This window comes from Hetaerina americana, unplaced genomic scaffold (assembly GCF_022747635.1).
Source record: "Hetaerina americana unplaced genomic scaffold, ioHetAmer1.1.p SCAF_98, whole genome shotgun sequence".
NCBI classification, from domain to species: Eukaryota; Metazoa; Arthropoda; class Insecta; order Odonata; family Calopterygidae; genus Hetaerina; species Hetaerina americana.
Window position 1 is genome coordinate 1,123,445 of NW_027287627.1, and position 17,044 is coordinate 1,140,488.

Consider the following 17,044-nt stretch of genomic DNA (forward strand, 5'->3'; position numbering starts at 1 on the left):
ACCAACATAAACCACGGTCAAATTGACCAGTTTCTGTTGGTTCAGAATTCAGCAGATCACTAATATTTTGCACATGGAAATGAGTTCCATGCCTTGACAAATTAAGATGAAAGGAAAACAGTGACCTTACCCTAGATGTGAATATCTCAACCTGAAAGTTATATTATTGATAAATCATGTAGGAAAAAATTCGTATATGTCTATAATCATTTTGAATATCCAATTTTAGCTTATATTCCCTTCTAATTAATGTTATAGATTAATATAAAACCTTTAAGATAATTTGACAAATGGCCATACAATTTCTAAGTACCACTCAAAATTTGCTTTTTCTCTGAAAACATTAATGATGCCCAAAATTTCTCATTCAGAAACAATATGTAACCTAGGGAAAGCATATTATCTTTTCTCTCTATGACATGTCTATGAATATTATAATTTTAAGTAATGCCTGTATAGGGCTTATTTTTATGTGAACTTTAAATTTACTTATCAAACATCCTGGTGTTGATTATGATTATTTATGTTTATTAAGAACCTGTGTGTCCTCCCAAGACTTCAGAAGGATTCAGAGAGCCATGGTGTTGATTTGGTGAAAGATAAAAGAAGAAATTTGATGGTGTTGAGAAGTTCAATGAAAGCTATTAACCAGTCAATGGAAAAGTCATCAATTGAGGAAGAGGACAATTGTTCAGCCAACACTAATGTGAATTTGATGGATGATGATAACTGTGACGAAGTTGAGATTCAGGTAAGGAAAGAAAGCTTTTATGTATTGCTTTCATTAGCAATGCTCTTTCATAACAATATGCATTATGTTATATTCTGAGTGCATTGCTTTTTAAACTTAGGTAATGTTATGAGATGAAATTGCCTTCCATGTGGTTTTGCATGGCTAAATCCTTCTTTAAATGAGGACTGGTATAAAAAAATCTTTAAAAACTATATTGAATAACACTTTCATGCAATTTAACTATTAACATTGTCAAATGTTCTGTGTTTAAGAAAACGAAGGACTACAAAATTATTCAAGTTATAGAGTAATTTGAAGAAATTAGCTCCCAAGATGTATGTTCTTGATTAAATTATTTTGAAATTTTGACCATCTGTCATAATAGATAAGAATGGATATCCTTGGCATTAGTATCGTCATAGATGAGGAGAGCTTTAGATAGTGTTCTTTGGTGATAAATTGGGGCTGGCAATGTTCAAAATGACCAGGTTGTATTCTTCAAGAAGATCATGATTCCAATTAGACAATGTGATGACTTCTTATAATTTGTTAAAGAAGCTTATTGTTATGAGAAAAATAAGCCACCAGACCTATTCTCTGTATTTAGTATGTTATTTAATTTAATTGGTGGGCCAAAACTATTATTCATAATGTTGAGGCATTTTCTTGTTAACAGTATTTAAATATTTTCATTTTATATTTTCAATCCATGGATATCAAAGGTTTACTTATATTTTAACAGTAAGCTCTCCTATAATTTACCTTCTCTAAACTTTAATTTAAACACTGGCAATATCATTTAATGTTAGAAGGTTCAATGAATGATGTTAATACTTTTGAAGAAATTGAGACAAATGTATTGTATAAATGCATGCTAAAATTATTAATTTAAATTGAAATGTAAAATTTTATACCTTGTGTAATTTTATAGATTAGGTTTGAAAGTTTTTGGGGCATTTTATTAATGTTTTACATGGATACAATCTGCATTTATTATGTTAATATTTTTCAGGATGATTTAGAAGATTTAGAATTGCATTTATCCTCTGATGAAGAAGTAGACAATAAGGAAGAATGTGATGACAATACTTTGCAGGAGATGGGAGGATTTACATCGGAACAGTTGAAGGAACAAGGTGAGGGGAGCTGGAGACTCTGTTGTCTTAATTTTGCATTTTGCATATTTTAGAAATACTGAAAATGTCAGATACAATATTATGACTAATTACAAAAATTGATGGGAAAATATTTAAATCCGAATAAACCTGTAACAAAATTATTATTATCAGGTAATCTACTGGTCAATGTAGGTAAATGGATAGACATAAAAACTAACTAATAATTTCGACCCCTTCCTCTTTCCTCCCATCATCGTCTAACATCCCTATTCTGTTCCTTCTCTTTCCTCATTTGCCTAACATTCCACCCTCCATTAGTCTTCAACATCCAGCTGCAAGTCAATACCCTCCTCAGAAACATTTCCTGCCTTTATAAGATATCTCCAAGCAAACCTCTTTCTTTGCCCATTATACCAAGTACTTTCTCATTTGTTTTCTTTTCTGTCCAATATACCTCCTCCATTCTTCTCCACATCCACATTTAAAAATTCTTCTGTCAATGTCTATCCTCCTGCTTCAATGACCAAATTTCTGCGCTGTATATCACTATCCTCCATATCAAAGTTTCCTAAAGAGTTTTCATAATGTCCTTGCTTAACATCCCTTTGCTTAAAGAAATTCCTATCCTTATGTCCCTATTACTTCTCCTGTGTTGGTTCAGTCAATACTGAGATACATAAACTGTTTTTCCAGCTAGTTTTTGCCTTCATATTTTAATTTGAAGCTTAGCTTTTTTCTCTCTAGAAAATTGCATCCCCTTTGTTTTATCAACATTGATTCTCATCCCATACCTGTTGTACTTAATTGCCAATTTACTAAGCAATGCTTGCAGCCCCTTGGCTGACTGACAAACTAAAGCTTGGTCATCATGAATCCTAACTGATTTTATCAATTCCCCATCCACTATCATACCTACCTCCAGTTCTTCCCATGCCTCTTTATTCCTTTCCTCTGCATACATGTTGAACAGCAACGGTGATAATAATCAACCCTATCTTACACCTCTTCCTAACACTGCCCATCTGGACTCCTCATTCCTTACTTGCAGCTGAGCAGTCTTGGACATGAGCAGGTAGCAGATTAGCCTCATTTCCTTCCAATCAATTCCTATTTTAGGCATTATACCTTCTGGTCATGTTCTATATTCCTTTTGATTAATAATCTCATTACTGCAATGGCATCACATGTACCTCCCCCCTTCCTATACCCAAACTGATCATCCTCTAAGTAATTGATTGCCTTACTTTCTTTCCTTTTGTTTATAATCCCAAGAGCAACTGCAACAGAAGATGTTGCAAAATAAAATGCTCTCAGGCATTGACAGGGTAAAAATCCTAAAAATAAACAAAATAAAATGCATATAATACATTTCTTTTCACTGCTGCAGGTTGTGTTTTCCAAGTCCCCTAAACTTTAGTAATTTGAGTACCAATCTGATACAAATGTTGAACCACAAACATTCTATGGTTGCCTTTTTTAAATTTTATACTAACAGTTAAGGATCTTTACCCCTTTTGGCTAAGCTTGTAATTGAAATTGTTGAATATTCTCTCTCAGTTCGGAAGTTTCCTTTGTCAAGGTTGTAGTGCACTGATCAATTTAACTCCAGGTTTATTTACTATGGTCTCAACTTGTAGAAAAGTTTTTTTAAAAAGTATTCCAACTTTTTTGTTTTGAATATTTAACCTATAATTATTCACTTTAGGGATTTTTGGTATAAAATTAAGTAGGATCCATACAGTAAGTATCATCATTGGCTCTAATAATCAAAAGCCAATGATTTAATCCTCACAGCTATTTAATTTAATTGAAAAAATGTTCATCCTGCATCAATATACCTAGTTGGTTTATCAGCCACTCATCAAAAGTTTACTGAAAATCATTACCTAGAATATTGTTTCAGCATTAACCATCAGAACCTGAACTTTTAGATTGGAGTACAATTGATATATTTTTATCTGCCTTTTTATTTCAAATACAAGAAAAGGGACAGTACAGCCAGGTAAGGGCTTTTAAGAGCATTGCAATGGCAAATTATGTCAGAAGCTTCTCTCTATTTTTGTTCATTAGTCAAGACTTTTGCCACAAACTTTCAACATACCTCCCTTAACACAAGATCCTGATTAATTTGCTAATTTTGGTTCCACCCAAATGTCTGGATTCTTTACTAATTAGGGAGGTTATTAAATGCATAGCAAAGTGTTTCATTTTTGACACCTCAGAATGGCCCTTATCTCTAACAAGTTGTAACACTTTCTTCAAAATTTTTTGCCACTTAAAAACTTCTCAGGCTTAAGACATCATCTGCATAAGCCTTTTTAATTAATTCTAGGTCTCCAAATATGAAGTCCATGAGTTAAATGCTAAACTGAACATCAGAGCATTGCTCCCTTATACACTCATTGCTTGCATGACAACACAAAAAAGTCAGTCATAACTAATATCCACCATCTTTCTCAATACATGCACAGAGCCAAATAAACTAATATTTATAATTTTTGGAAATATCCTCTACTAAGCCTACAAGTCAGACACCTATCCACTGCTCTATTTGGGCTACAGCAATCAAGTCCTGATACCTATTTTACTGACCCTGTAAGTGCATTCACACGAAAAATTCCCCATTTTCCATAAAAGAAGTCTGAAGCCTTTTTTTCAAGAAGAGCCTTATTATAATGCCATAGTTTTCAATGCCATTTATTTATTAATTATATAGATCCAAAATTTGAAGTTTCAGTATTTCCTTAGTTTTGTTCATAATTCAATAATAATGCAATTTCTTCTTGTGTATAAAACCATAGCTTAAGATACTGTCCTTTCACGAAATGGCTTACATTCTTAATTTTATATATCCTCTTATTTAGTTTATCTAGTTTTTTTTTGAAGAATTCACATCTTAGTCCTTATCAAAGTCCTTGTGAGAAAGAATTACCTTTTAAAAAGTTAGTACCTTAATATATTATATTTCATTTCTTGAATTCAAGAGATATTTCAGCCCGGAATTAGTCCAAATCTTTCCATAATTCCCAATTTCATAATTGAACCAGAAAGCCAAATAATAATGTAACATGAAGTCACAAAAAATCAAAAATATTATCCCTACTATGATAATATATATGATAGATATTATTGCAGCTAAAAGTAGATTTAGTTGCTACTGACATATTATTATTTCCAAGGTCATAATGATTTATTTTGTCATTGTCTTAACTTTTGCTTTAACAAGCTCAGTTGTACACTTAGCTTTGTCAGTTTGAGGTTGTAATTTGAGAATTGATCCTATATTTATTTTATTGCTAGGTGGTGAAATATTAAAAATATCAAGAAAAAGAATATTATAGGTAATGTAATTTTTCCTTTAGAATTTTTTTAGAACATGTAATGGACTCAGACTTATCTGTCCATGATTTAAGCAAGATCATACTATTTAAATCTTTTTTTTATTAAAGCACAGTTGATTCTGGCATTTAGAATAGTCATGACACAGAAGTGCCTCACAATTGATCTTGCCAAAAGCTAGCAAGCAGCTAGCAATAGCTGTTCAGCATAACTCTTTGTGATACTTAAATTTGGTAATAAAAACTTGTTTCATTATAGTTTTCTCTGAAACCCAAAAGAATTGTCACATATTATACACTGATATTTTCTTTTGTTTAAAAGAAGCAACATAAAATTTGTTTTCTGACCATATACCTGGAAAAAAAATTCTTTTTTAAGTGATAAATATTTTTAAATTGTTTTATTGACGGAAAAGTTAAAGTAGGGGTTTTATTTTCTTTCTTCAATTTCCCATTTAAAATATATTTGCCGTTAAAGGTCCTAGCAATCTAATGGACCGCTATAGGAAAAGTTATGCCAGAAAATGTGAAAGGTTTTTTTAGATAAATTGTATCAAAATTATAAGTTAAAGTAATTTGAAGGGCACTGTATATGTCAGTTGGAAAGCAGGCATTGCCATACTAATAGTAGTTTCACATAATTAAATAGAAGCCATAAATAAACTTAGTATTTAACATAAATTATTTGAGGTGAATGACTTTATCACTCACTAAATTGACCATTTGACCTGAATAGTGAATTGTCCATGAATTTATTTGTTGATTTTATTAATCAATAAATATTGTGATTCTCGTAGTCCCCATCTTACATTTTTTAATTTTGTTATTTTAACTTATATTGTTGGACTGTATGCTTTTGGTAAAAAACAACCAAACAGTCTTAATTTCATTTAATTTTCTTTTCCCCAGGAAATGAATTTATTTTCTTTAGTAGTCTTTTCTCATATTCTATTCTTTTAAAACAGGAAATATTCCTATTCCTTCTCAGAATTTAGCTTAATTGAAGATGGCACAATGAAAACCATCTGAAATGAGCATACATGCTAAAGTACAATTATACTGTGAGAACATAAATGTTTAAATATCATCTGGAGATAACAAACTTATTCATTGCAGGTATATAATTTTTCATTGATACAATTCCTTTTCTTCAAATCTTTCAGATAATTACAAGAAACAAGATGGTGCAGGGAAGGATGCAGGAGGCATTTTATTGCATTCTTGTCAAATTTGCTACAAGGAATTTGCACAAAGGAACCTTCTCAAAGATCATGTCTTGGAGGTGCATGTTAGGAAGGCAACACAATTCAATTGTGACTCTTGCTCAAAGGCATTTGAGAGAAAAAATGACCTTGCAAATCACATCAACTTGGTGCACGTGGAGAAAAGGAAGTACCAACGTGAATTCTGCACCAAAAACTTCCTATTTTTGAGTAAACGCAAAATCCACAAGTCATCACATACTGCAGAAAGACCATTTAAATGTGCAATATGTTTGAAAGGTTTTGTTCAAAAGAAGCATCTAATGAGGCACATTTTGACACACACTGAAGAAAGACCGCATAGATGTGAAATATGCTCAAGAGCATTTACTCAGAATAGTAATCTAAAAAGGCACTTATTGACGCACACTGGAGAAATGAGCCACAAGTGCAAGATATGCTCAAGAGCATTTGCTTGGAATAGTAATCTAAAGATGCACCTGTTGAAACATACTGGTGAGAAGTCATACCAGTGCGCGATCTGTTCTAAAGGATTTACTTGGAGCAGTAGTATAAAAATTCACTTGTTGACACACACTGGGGAAAAGAGCCACAAGTGCAACATATGCTCAAGAGCATTCGCTAAGAAAGGTAATCTGAAAAGGCACATGATCACACACACTGGAAAAAAACCACACAGGTGAAACATCTATTCTAAAGCATTCATTCAGAACAAAAAACTCAAGTCACACACCGCAAAATGATCAGGGAGCAGTGTAAATCATATTCAATGAAATTCACTCATCCTCATAACTTATATCTTATTCACAGCCACATACTTTTGAAACCCCACATAAATGGGTTACATGTTTTTCAGAATTTTAACAAAAAAGCATCATCATTGAATAATGGCAGGCTTAGAACCAAGTAAAAAAGTAAAGTGCTCTAATTAAACAAATCCTTCTCCCAAGAAGTAGAGGCAATGTATGAATGACATGCATAATTTAGTTGATATGGATTATTTGCGCTCATAAACTTCCAAATATTCATCATTACCAAAGATCAATATAGTACATTAATTTCAAGCTGGTAAAAATGTGACATCATTCTCCGGTTTTGTGTAGTTTTTTTGATTAAAAATTTCCAGTTATGAAAAATTTCTTTTGACTGTCATTCATTTGAATATTATTAAGTATAGCAATTATAAAAGGTTTATTGCAAATCTCCACATTTAAAACTTTTTCAACCATGGTTTTGAAACACTATCATTAGGTGAGGAAAAGTACAGAAGGAAGGAATATATATATCAAGCTACAAAAAGGGTAGGCAGGGGAGGAAAGAGCCGGGGGAAGGGGGGGTTTGTCATGTAGAGAAAGGCAGGGAAAACCAATGGAATGCCAAATGTGCAGGCAGCTCACTCTTTGTGGGGAGGAGGAGGGGGAAAGGTGTTGACATAAAGGGCACTAAGAGAAGTTAATGGACAAAAGTTGGGAGGGGCAAGAGAGGAACTGAATGTCATTAAGGAGTTAACTCTTCCAAATACTTATATTACTACCAAGGGCCATCAATGCAATAATTTTAACTTTGTAAAAAGTGACATCATTCTCCTGTTCTGTGTAACTTCTTTGAATAAAAATTAACTGTTATGAAAATTTTTATTTGACTATCATTCATTTGAATATTTTTTAGTATAGCAACAATGGCTTATTATGTTCCAATAATTTGATGACCTATATATGAATCAAATTTAAGGCTGCTATAACTGTGCATAAATATTAAGATATGTTTTTTATATGGAAGAGGAATAGTGTAGGACATTATAAGAATATATTTTTTACTTTGGCTTATCAGTGAAAGTGGATTTTTCATTCAGAGTGCTCTCAAGTTTGCCAGTTCATCAACAACCCTGATGTGATGCAAAACAAAGTGTTACATGACTTCATTGAAAGAAAGAAGATACTAAAGAGATCCATCTTCAATTGCACAGCATTTAATTAGGGTTGAGATATCTATATATCTGCCTTTATATGTCAATGCTGAAATGCTGCAAGGGTATTCCCCAACTCTTGGTGAACATTATGAGGATTATATCCTTAACATTTTCTTGGGAAGAGTAAATTAGGATTTAAGGAGTTAGGAGTATGTTTCTATACAAAAATAGAGATAAGAAGTTTGCTACTTTCTGTGAAATGATCCTTCTGGATAATGAGGTATTGAGGTATTTCAGTCCAAAGTACCTTATATTTATGTATTAAGGTGAATTGAGGGGTCAATAGTGAAAGCTTTTCTCATCTAAACATTTCCAACTTGATTATCCTTAACACTTCCACTGCTATTGAAGAAATGTGACTCAATTGGGATTATAAATGAAGTTGTTTATACTTTGGGTATTAAATGTATTGGTTTAGTTGTATTTCTACTTTGCCTAATCATATTATGTCTTTGGGCAAGTGGGACAGGATGTTAGGATTTGTGAATATATGTTTCTATAAGAAAATAGATTAGAATGCAGGTACTTTCTGTGGAACTTTACTTCTGGATAAGGAGGCGTTGAGATATTTCAGTCCAAAGCAAATGGTTTAAGGAGAGAAATTTTTCTTTTCAAAACATTTAAAACTTGTTTAACCCAAACACCCTGTTATTAAACCATTTGTGTTCCACTCTGGTTACTTTGGCACTAAGCCACCTGATAATGTATCGGTAACATCTGGAATCTGTCAAAACATTGTTTGGGAAATTTCTTTCAAAGGGCTTTTAACAAATGCAGCACTCACCTTGCCTAGAGCTTACCCATCCATATTTCTTAGTGCAAGTTATTTTGCAACTTTTCTTTTGCTATCTTCATGGTCTTAGGTATCTCATGCCCCTTTAATCGTCTAATGTCGTACCTGATATTTTGTTTATTTTTTGATATTGTTCTGTATTGTAGCACTTGATGGCTCTCCTTCTTGTGGGTCATCTTGAAGGGATATTAGAACCCTGTTAAATTTCAGCATCTCAGTTTTTATCAGATGAAATTGAATGAGTCTCCCTAAACATTTATAAACTTCAAGTGAATTTCCTAAGGAATTAATTCATTTAAAAAGAAGAATTTCACTACTGCAAGAAATTCAAGTTTCCCCATTTTAATCAGAAACACAAAGAACATGTACTCGGACAATATGTTTAAAAAAACTATTTGAGAGAAAAATTTGGAACTTGCCTTTCAAACTAAACACACATGCATCCAGGAAGGAATCATAATTTGTAATCTTCCAAAGGGTCCTGTAAGAAAAAAGACAAACATTTCACATGCAGTTTTTTCTAAACATTTCCTTATGACTAAAAATATTAATGGAACAGTTTAAATTCTACTAACCACTACAGTAACGAGAACAATAGCAACTGCAGTCCTTATGGGTAACATTTAATGAAAATAAATTATAGATTTAAGAAAAAGTCAGGTTTAGGGAGATATTTCAAATTGAAATAGCAAATTGAATCCTTAAATATCACTGGTTTCAAAGCACAGATGGCAAATAATGCAAACTTAAAAATTCACACTCCCCAAATTGAAAATTTCTCCATTGCCAGTCAAAGTGCAGTCAACTTTTGGAATTTATTTGACCTTTGACAAATCTACATATTTTAATAAAGCATCAAAGCATTTGCTAGAAGGGTCGATTTGGTCATTGACAATGATAAAGCAATCTCCATCATACACAGCACTGCTGTTAATATTTTTAGAGATAATTCATTCCTTATCAGTCTCTCTTGTACTCCCTTGGAAACTAATGCAAAACATACACACTTTAGAATTCAATAAAGGCATGATGATAAACTCATTTGAGCGGTTGCAGTAGAGCTGTTTTCCTTCTCAACTGTTGCTGGTCAATCTATATGATTAACAGATTCCAAAGAAGTACTGAATGCCTAATCTTGCATGAGGTGTCATCAACCATATGCCTTCCTTGCCTTTTTCCACCCTTGTTTCTTCGCTCAACACACTACTTCTTCCGTATAATGCAGTGAGCAACAGGGAGGTTGGTTAAGTAATTAATGTTAGAGTTAAACCATTACCAAGCCTTACACAGTGTGTGAGTGCTGGAAATGATTTTGGTACAGGTGGTGCTAGGAAATACTAATAATGCACATTTAAAGAGTTTGAGTGAACAGCAGATTTAATTTCAGTTCTTTGGGTAAAAGACCAAGGTCAACACAGTAATACTACCTTGAACGAAAAGTTCCCGGAATAACCACCGTGTGGCGCTCCCATCGTTCCGATTTGAGTTCTGTTTTTTTTGTTAAATTGGTACATCTGTTGTTGATATTCTCTTTAAATCTTAGTGTCATAACTTGACATTTGCAAAAGTTACGGTCGGTTTTCGGTATGTCCATCAGTGCTTCCTGCGACTTTTCCATTACTTCCTCTCGGCTGCTAAAACGCGTTCCCCGTAATGGTTTTTTAACTCGATTGAACAGAAAGAAGTCACAGGGAGCCAAATCAGGTGAATTCGGTGGCTGTTGGATGGTATTTGTTGCATTTTTCGTCAAAAAATTACGAATAATGATAGCACTGTGCGACGGTGCGTTATCATGGTGCAAAATCCACGAGTTTTCTGCCCACATTTCTGGTCTCTTTCGGCGAATTGCTTCACGCAAACGTCTCATAACGCCCAAATAATACTCTTTGTTTACACTCTGGCCTTCTGGCAAAAATTCATGATGCACTACACCGTTGTAATCCATGAAAACCGTCAGCATTGCCTTCTTTTTTGACTGAAAACGACGTGGTTTTTTTGGTCTCGGCTCAATTGGTGAACGCCATTCACTTGCCTGATGTCTGGATTGCATGTCGTTTGCATAAACCCACGTCTCGTCTCCAGTAATGATCCTTTTGATGAATGTGGGATCGGATTCAGCCTCGCAAATCATGGCTTTTGCGACGTCAACTCGGTCTCTTTTTTGCATGAAATTGAGGTCTTTTGGCACCAACTTTGCTGCTACACGACGGAAACCCAAATCATTAACCACAATGTCTTGGGCGGATCCATAGGCAATGTTCAAGTCCTCCGCTATTTCTCTGATGGTTAATTTGCGGTTATTGACCAACATTTCTTTTACTTTATCAATTTTTTCACCGACTTTCGATGTCGATGGTCTGCCACTGCGTTCATCATCTTCGATTGACTCACGACCACTTCTGAACCGCTCGTGCCACTGGTAAACGACCGTTTTTTTAGAGAATCGTTGCCGAAACACTTTTCCAACATTTCCAACGTCCGTGCGCCACTAAATCCGTTTTTTACGCAAAATTTAATACAAGTTCGTTGTTGCAAATTTAAATCCATTTCTGCAATTGTAAAAAATCGCCAACACACGCAGAGATAGATGTACTCTTGGCTACGTAACTTTTGCAAATGTCAAGTTATGACACTAAGATTTAAAGGGAATATCAACAACAGATGTACCAATTTAACAAAAAAACAGAACTCAAATCGGTACGATGGGAGCGCCACACGGTGGTTATTCCGGGAACTTTTTGATCCAGGTAGTATATATGCCAAGGGTGTAATGGGCACAAGAGAGATAAATGCTTAGCTGGGGTTGAGATGTGACTGGGTCAGTGTGGGTCAAAGTTCCTCCCTGTGGATTGTGCCTAGGGTGACACCTCATGGCACACTGCTGAACTGCACAAACAAATGGACCACCACATGACCTCCCTTGGCAAATGCAAAGGATACTCTTGCAAAGAGAGGGAAATTGTAATTGGCACTTCACAAAGTGATTGTAAAACACACAAAAAAAATATTTAACAAATGCCAGGTACGTAATAGCACATAAAAAAACAAATACTGTTATGCAATAACACAGCAGAAACTACAAAGTAACATCAGATAACTTACAGGAGAGGGAATGAAATTTAAATGACCCTAAGTCGCATAATAAGTTAAATGTTTGGGAAAATGCACTCTTCTCTGTGATTGTCTAGGTTGTGGTAATACGGGAGACTGCTGAGGAATGGTAGGATTGGTTGCCCTAAGTGTGGTAACAGCAGGGCAATATGGCAGTAATCATGGAGTTTCATCTAACTGGGCACAAGAAACGTCATCATTAATGACATATTCTGGTTTGACATGGTCAATTGCCACAGATACCTCTCTGCCCTGGATTTTCAGATTGAATGGCTTGGAATCATGCTGGATTACTCAAAATGGCCCATCATAAGGAGGAACCAACAATGGATGGAGCCTATCATTTCTCTAAAATACATGGGAAAGAGTTTCCAGGTCTTTAAACATGAAAATGTTGCAAGCTCCATGTCAGGAGACTGGCAGTGGCTAGAGTTGGCAAAGGCCCTACCACAGGGTGGTGACATAATCTTCAGTAGCAGCAATAGCACTTGTGGAAGGGGAAAAGAATTCTCCAGGAAGCCGAAGTGTTTGGTAATTAATTACCTCTGCAGGCATTGCCAAAATATCTTCTTTAAATGTTGACCTTAGACCCATGAGAACCATGGGCAGGGCATTGGTCCATTGGTTACCACCATAGCGATGGATAGCTGCCTTCAACTGGTAGGGAAGGTGTTCCACCATCTTATTGGATGCAGGGTGATAGATCTGCAGGTGCTTTGCTTGCATCAGCTGCCGGAAAAAGTTGCTTTGACATTGCCGCCCCTGGTCAGTGGTGATGCAAATAAGAGTTCCAAAACATAAAATCCACTCCTGAAAAAGGACCTTATGGCAGTTTCTGCAGTGATGTCTTGAATTGGGAAAGTTTCAGGCCACTGGCTGAAGTGGTCAATACATGTCATTATGTAGCAAAAACCATGGCTGCCTGGAAGAGGTCAACAAAATCTATGTGGATAGGCATCTGTTTGTCACTGGCAATGGGAAAAGCACCAATTGGGGACAAAACATGTCTGGTGATTTTACTCCTCCTTTGTAAACATGAGCGTGTTTGGCAGTCTCTCCACAAGGAAGGTCAAACAAAGTGCCCAGCTGCTACTAGGTTGGTTGTCTGTCAAATGCCAGGGTGTAATAATCCATGCATGCTGAGGAATACCTGTTTATGGAAAGGCTCGGTGAACACTGGCCTGGCTAAGGAAGTGGACATATCACATATAGGAGGATTTAATGAACCAGGAAAAGAAACTTTTTTCAGAATTAATGAGGAATTCTGAAGAGGATTGACAAGGTCATGATCAGACTCCTTAGAGGCAGCTAGTGCAGAGTAATCTATAAGGGCAGAAATGCTTTGAATGCCAGACATGGTGTCTGCTACAATATTATCTTTACCTGCTATTTACATGATGTCTGTGGTAAATAGGCTTGTTAACTCTAAATGCCTAAACTACCAAGAAGAACACTTCTACTGCCTCTGGGAAAATGCAAAAGAAAGGGGTTTATGGTTGATGAAGATTTGTCATTCCACCATATGCCGGAACTGGATCACTGCCTTATATACTGCTAAAAGTTCCATGTAATAAGCACTATAATGCCTTTCGGCATCACTCAGTTTCTTGGTCCAGTAACCAAGAGGCTGATATCCAATGAAAGTGAGTTGTTGAAGGACAACACCAACCAAAAACTCCAAAGAGTCTGTGAAAAGGGTCAGAGGAAAGACATGTTTGGATGAGCTAAAACGGCAGTATTGAATAAATCCTCTTTGCAGTCTAGGAATGAAGTTTCAGATGCTGGTGTCTAGCTGATTGAGTCCTTGCTGTTAACCTTACCTGCCAGAAGGTTGCTAAGGGGATCCTGGCTATTTACGGCATAAGGGATATAATGGTTGTAATAATTTATTAGCCCTAAAAATTGCCACAGCTGGTGTATGGTAGCTGGTAGGGGAAAATGATGCATAGAAATTAATCTTCTCAGTGAGTGGTTAAGTTCCTTCCTCCATTACCATGCATCCTAGAAACTGTATCTCATTCACACCAAACACAGACTTTGAGGGATTAATAACAGAATAATTAAATATTGTCGCCAGATGCTGCTCATGCTCTACAGAATTACGTGATGCAAGAAGGATATCATCTATGTATGCATATGCATAAGGGAATCCCTTTAACATGTCAACTATGAACCTCTGAAAGGTCTGCACAGTGTCTCGAAGGCCAAGTGTCATAAATGGAAACTTAAAAAGGCCAACAGGCATTATTGTTGCAGTTTTGGGAATACCTGCAGGGTTGACAGCTATTGGTGGAATGAACAAACTAAATCCATTTTCAAAAATGGTACAGCCAAATAACCCCTGTGCAAGACACATGATAAGCGGTACTGGGTAATGATCAGGCATGGTTCTGGAATTCAGCAAGTGGTAGTTTCCACACGGGCTCAACTTGGTGCTCTTCTTTGGCACCAGGTGTAAGGCAGACGACCAAGAGCTAGATGACCTCCAAGCAGAACCCATATGAAGCATCAGCTCAAATTCTTTATTGGCATAGGCAAGCTCATCTGTTGCGAGATGGTGGGGCCAAGATGAAACCAGAGGGCCAGGGATGGTGTCTATAAAATCAACCATGAAGTGCTTGACTTGCCCAGATGCTTGTGATTGATTTTTAATGTCAGGGAATTTGTCCAAAAGGAGAGAATAACTGGAGGCACCAGAGATAACTTACACTTGACCGTTGCTGGGAGAGGCAATGGCGCTCTTAAACGATTGGGTCATCGCATTGCCCACTAATTGTTTATGAGCAATACCCACAAGGAGACCAAAATGGCAGAGAAAATCTGCCCTTATTATTGGCTGCGGCACATTGGCGATGACAAACTTCAACAAAAATTCTCGCCAGAGGCCAAGGGAAAGGGAGAGAGTGGCAGTTCTGTATGTGGTGATGACAGTGTCATTGGCAAGTAAAGCTGAAGATCTGACTTCCCTCTATGCTCACGGAGCATGTGACTGGGTAGACACAGATATCAGCACCAATATCCATTAAGAATTGACACCGGACGAGGTGCCACTGACAAAAACATGGTTGGATAGCCAGGTAGGAGGTTCGGCCTTGGCTGAGGGAATGGGACAGTGAGTGCATACCATGCTCTTTGGTGTGCGCTGCCACTTGTTTAGAGAGGTTTTCTATCTTCTCTATCAGTGTACTAATAACTGGGTTGGGGGCAACTGCTACATATAATTGGGCAGCCACACACAGCATTATGTGATATAAGCACGGTTCTTTTTTCTGGATCTTTTCCTAGGCCCACCTTTGGTTCCCCAAGACAACATCTGGTATCCTGTTAAGGATCAGGCAGCTCAGGTCACCAGTAAAGGGGGACCAGAGAGGTGTGTGAAAAAAATCAATACCCAGGCTTCTCTGTATGTAATCCTAATATCTACTACTTGAGTCCTTGATCCTCATTCATTAATTATTATTCCTTTACATAACATACTTAAAGTAAATAAAATCCACATTCATAATTTTTCATTAAATTTCTATTCATCCATTTGAAAAACCTTTTCTAGAAGGCCAAGTCCTAGATAAGCACTGGCACTATATAATACAGAGACAAAAACTCTGAAAGTTTTAGACGCAAGATCATTGCACACTAATGTAGGCAGAAGTATTAATTGAAGACGTCAACTGAGCCATAGTTAATTAGACCAATTAATTGATTAAAAAAATGATATTGAAAGGACACATAAAAAACTTGCAACTTTATCATTGTACAGAATAATCGTTTCATGTGGAAAGATTATCAGAAAAAGCTAAATATGATATCGTTAATGTGCTGATAATTTATTTCGAAGATTCAGGTCAAAAGATTTATTGCTGTATTATTTACGATGTCAATAAATATTGGGATGCATTAACTGTCGTAGGTATACGGTAGTCAGAATATATTATAATTCTAGTATAATGTGCTTCTATTGACATCCTTTTTAAATACCAGTCAAAATTATACCTTCAAGGTTTGGACACAACTGCTGCTAGAAAAATTTAGAAATGTGATTATAATTATATATATACTTTATCACTTTAATATTCATTTGTAAATTTGTCAACCATTTTGCCAAACATGCAAATGTAAATTTTCCCCCTGAGTCCCAGTTATTTTGTCATAGTTGGAAAGAAAAACAGTAATTTGGAATTAATGCACTTTAAATGCCCGTATCAAAATGTGGAAGGTCCGATTTTTGGAGTTCCTCTCATAATTTGCAAAGTATTTAGTATACCAACACATAGAGTTCATTTTCAGAATTTTATGCCAAAAAATTTAATTACACAATTGTCACTTCCAGTCATTATTCTTCCAAGAAATATTTATCCCGAGAACATATTTATGTTATTATAAAATCAATTTAAGAAGATTAAATTTTTTGTTTAGGTACAAAATAAAATATACACAGATAAGGTAATGTTGAAAATAATGTCTCTCATTTCAAAACAGAAGTAATTTTTTAAAAACTTCTTGGTAGTGCAAAAGTGTTATAAATTCAAAGGAATGGCCACTATCTATTAAAGTGAGAGTTTAAATAATTTTAAAATATTGAAAAATATTTAAATATGGCGATCACTTAGCGCCGAAATTAAACGAAATCCATTCTTAAACTCGCACTCAGTAATCGATTCATAACGAACGACCCATCGAAATGTAGTCGGCCATTTTGAAAGGTAATTTTTTGGCGAAGTTAATGTTGACAGTGTGAAGTGCTCCAAAGATGCCTCGACAC